This window comes from Propithecus coquereli, unplaced genomic scaffold, assembly GCF_000956105.1.
Source record: "Propithecus coquereli isolate 6110/MARCELLA unplaced genomic scaffold, Pcoq_1.0 Scaffold186, whole genome shotgun sequence".
NCBI classification, from domain to species: domain Eukaryota; kingdom Metazoa; phylum Chordata; class Mammalia; order Primates; family Indriidae; genus Propithecus; species Propithecus coquereli.
The window spans coordinates 860,020-864,793 of NW_012143412.1; the positions used below are offsets into that span (position 1 = coordinate 860,020).

The window sequence follows — 4,774 nt, forward strand, 5'->3', positions numbered from 1 at the left end:
TTTGTGGTATAAATAACAAATGTATGTATTTATTTAAAGAAAGACTATCAAAATTAATAAAATCCATTCAAAACATTATGGTACTATCTCAATTTGGAAAAAAGACTGATATAATCAAAAAGTAGCTTCATTTATAAGATACTAATTCATGGCTCCACACTGAAATTTATCCCTAAAATCTTATGTAGCCTGAGAAATTATCTAGCATCCTCATCCAATGGTTTATAGTCCAAAAAGCTGTATTTGTAAACAAACGCACAATGGGGAGGGGAGGAAGAGAAAAGGGAAGAAAGGAAAGAAAAGAGGTGACAAGAGGGGAGAAGAGAGACAGGGAAAGATAAAAATTTAATACCGAAAGTTTCAAGGTATGTTATCTGTAGAAATTTTATTGAGTGGGAAGAAGAATACAAATTACCTTACGACTATTTTTCTGTTGTCATTACACGTGAATGACAACTTGAATAGAAATATATTTTTTCATATCTCTTATTCCTGGCAGAACTGCTTGTTTCATTGTTTTCTGGTACTATCAGAAAAAAATCTAAAGCTAACTTGATTTTACCCTCTTAAAACATTTTAGCTAGTATGTGTCTTGCTCATTTGTGTTTACTAATTTTGCATAGAAGTGTGGGTACCCTCACAACCTTGGGTCTTCCTTCAGTTCTGAAAATTTCCACTTCTATTTATTAGTTCAAACTTGTATGCTCCTCCCTATCTTTTGCTGGTTCAATCTTAATGCTTTACCTACTGGAATACTCCATTTTCAATTTTTTCCACCTATGTATTTCATTTGTAGTTCTAAAATGTTTCAATGCAAAATGATGGGAAAGGAATAGGAATACTCTTTTAGAATGAGTCAGATCAGAGTTCAAATCTTGTCCTTCCACTTACTAGCTGTAGGATCTCAGGCAAGTTACTTAATTTCAATTTCTCTAAAATGGGGATAATGCCTCCCTGGGTAGTTGTGAAGACGGAATAATACGTATATTAATTTATTATGTAGAATGTACCTGGAATAGAGTAAGTACTCAAAGAGAAGGCATTCTGTTCCCATTATCTTTGATTTTGCATTTGATGTTCTACAGCGCTGATTCTCCTCTATATTGCAACCAAATATGACTTTACTTAATACAGTGTATAGTTGCTTTTTAAGTTTTATCCATATTTCATGTATTAAATAAGGGAAATAATTTATTCAGAACCCATACAACTATCTGATTTGCTGTCTGTCCTGTGCACCGTTTTGACTGAACCTACCAAAGAAAACTCATCCTCAGTGGCTGGCACTGTAGGTGCTCAAATGATATTTGCTGAATGAATTATGAATGAACTGCTGAAAACTGCTAACCAGCCTTCTCTTTCACTTCTGGAGCTGGAAAATCAAGCCAGGTCACAGGACTAGCACTAGGGCTGGGGAGAGAATTCTGGAACATTTTTGGTAAAGGATGACCTCTGACCATTGAAAAGATTTTGCGGAATCTCCTTTCAGCTTAAGGATCTAAATTAGTTCCTGTTTGTACATTTACCAGTAATGATGCCTCAGTTTTAAAATAATTCTAGGCCTCTTGCTGAAGGTTCAAACGTACTATAGAGTTTCTATGCTTTTTCTTTTAGAGAATTTCATTCAATCTCTCTTTCTCTTCTATCTATCCACATGTGGCTTTCTATGCCTTGCTTTCCCAGTTTGACAACTTTCAACCACTAATAATCCTGAATCATTTTTGGAAAAGCTGATCCCCAAAATAAGTTTTATATTTTATCATACATTTTAATTTTTTTAGATCTTAAAAAACTTGAGGAGAAAGAGATGAAATTTAGTTAACTAGATGAACTAGTTTTTCTAACTTCAGTGTTATGCAAGGGTGAGCAACCAGTGGCTCATGGGCCAAATCCAGCCTGCTGCCTGTTTTTGTAAATAATGTTTTATTGGAACTCATATATAGTCCTTCGTAACAAATGTATGTATTTATTTAAAGAAAGACTATCAAAATTAATAAAATCCATTCAAAACATTATGGTACTATCTCAATTTGGAAAAAAGACTGATATAATCAAAAAGTAGCTTCATTTATAAGATACTAATTCATGGCTCCACACTGAAATTTATCCCTAAAATCTTATGTAGCCTGAGAAATTATCTAGCATCCTCATCCAATGGTTTATAGTCCAAAAAGCTGTATTTGTAAACAAACGCACAATGGGGAGGGGAGGAAGAGAAAAGGGAAGAAAGGAAAGAAAAGAGGTGACAAGAGGGGAGAAGAGAGACAGGGAAAGATAAAAATTTAATACCGAAAGTTTCAAGGTATGTTATCTGTAGAAATTTTATTGAGTGGGAAGAAGAATACAAATTACCTTACGACTATTTTTCTGTATGCAGAAAATCAAGTGAGTTTTTGTGAGGTAGTTAAATTAATATGAAATAATACTGGCTTTTTTCAATCTTTGCCTCCCCTACTCTCTTAACTGGTTTTAATATGGAATATAAACATGTTAACAAATAAATGTGGTATATTTTTAATAGTTTTAGATTTCTTCTTTAACAGCAAAATCTTTTATATGCATCTCAAATGTGTGGTTTGGTGGAGATTATTTACTAGATTGGGTACTTTTTACAGGCCTCTATTACACAGCATTAGATTCATATGAATAATAAACATTAAGATGAAATAGCATTCTTCATTTCTATGGAAATAAGGAATTTCTAAATGAAATGACCACCTGACTCTTGCTGAGAACTTTTTTTAGGCCTTTCTTCAGGTGACAAGAAACAATTCTGTTCCTTTGACTTCTAAGATATGTACGCATTGCTGCAACTGAGTTTTAAAGTGTAAGTACATAGTGTACTGTCATAAGGAACCAGTGTCCCTAAAAGCTATGTAATAAACAGTAAACCAAATAAGCATATGTGTGACCATTTTGTAGCACAGCATGTAAATTAATACTGGACACTTGGCTGACAGTAGAAAGCAGCAAAACTATTAAATTTACCAAATTCTATATAGTTGAGCCATGTCTCCAGTAATTCAGTTATAGTTAAGTATTACCTGGCCCCACTCAGAATTCAGAATTGCTTAAGACTGCAGTGTTTAATATTTTTAAAATGACAGATCTCTTTGAGATGAATGTTATGGTCTCTCTCCTTTCCTACCTCTCCTCACTCTTCCTCTGTTCTCCTCCTAACCTCCCCCCACCCCTAGGTTAAAAGTCCTTATCTTAGGATTTAATTTTGCAAAAAAGAATCATTTATTACAGCTCTAGAGACATTAGTGATTAGTGTGTAAAATAATACCAGAATCATAAATTACTATGTAGCAATGGGTTCAAATGTAAAATCTACCACTGAGGGGCAAAGCAAACAAAAAAGGTAACAACAGAAAAAAAGAAGGTCTGGGAAGTATAGATCAATCTGCTTTTATTCAACATATTTTCTAAAAGTTAACAGGAAAGGTTCATCACATCAAATGCATCCAACTTTCTTACTGATATCACCCTCCCAAATGCATCAAACTTTTAATGTTATAAGCTGACCCTGACCAAAGTGATCACCTTCTACAATCTAACAGATCAGTCACCTAGGACTGCAGTCCCCAACCACTGACTGACTGTTAGGGACCAGGCTGCAGAGCTCGTCCCCCAACCCCCAACCCCACCCTACTACCGTGGAAAAATTGTCTTCCATGAAACTGGTCCCTGGTACCAAAAAGGTTGGGGACCGCTGACCTAGGACATGTCTCTAATGAGGAGCATTTTCACTGACAAATTACTTCAAGGCATACTTCAATGGTAGTGATGGTAGTAATGGCTGAGAATCCTACCAAAAATATTGTTCACAGTAAAAAACAAAACACATACATCTTGCTAAGGAAGAGAACTACACAATAAAACCAAGTCCTGTGTTTGTAACAGCTGTACACATAACTCTGGGATTCTTCCCCTAGGACAGGTCGTGATTCTGGAAGTATACATTCAAATGACAGGCTTGTTTTCATTCACTTCTCAGTTCACACAGAACTCATGGAAGTCAAAGAAATAAAATGTGAACTAGAAAAAATTTTAAGTGCACATGAAATGCCTTACTTCTTAAAAAAATAATTATGGGCACATAATAGTTGTGTATCTTTATAGGATACATGGGATGTTTTGATATAGGCATATGATGTGAACTAATCAAATCAGAGTAACTGGGGTATCCATCACCTCAGGCATTTATCATTTCTTTGTGTTAGGAACATGTCAATTCTACTTGTAGTTATTTTAAAGTATATCCTAACTTATTGTTGATTATAGTCATTTTGTTGTGTTATCAAATATTGTTCATTCTATCTATGTTTTTGCACCTATTAACTATTGAAATGTATAATTCTTGCCAAGTATTTCTCACCAATAAAAAGTGTTATGCATCTACCTTTCTTATTAAAAAAAAAGGGGGGTTTTAAATGGAAGCCAATGAGATTTAGGGACTTTAACACTTAAGGCCCTAAATCTTATAGTATATTCATTCTTCCACCTATACATTTACTTAGCATCATTAACTTAAACATTTTTTATTCAAAATGATTATTTCAGTCATTTAAACTATAGAAACTTCAGTTTCATACAGCTGATTTACTTACTAAATACACACTTTATTTTTCTTCTTTTGAAGGTATAAAGGAAATTAGTCACGCAGATATTTTCTAATTGAAAATAGAGAAGTATTTTTAAAAAACTTTTATTTGTGGTATAAATAACAAATGTATGTATTTATTTAAAGAAAGACTATCAAAATTAATAA

The 4,774-nt window shown here is 33.6% G+C and overlaps 1 protein-coding gene across 1 annotated transcript in view; it reads right to left on the reverse strand.

The window, feature by feature from the left end:
* Positions 1–4,774, reverse strand: part of MTPN (myotrophin) — an 85,660-nt gene that overhangs the window by 58,353 nt on the left and 22,533 nt on the right. The gene's annotated exons all lie outside the window — the stretch shown is intronic.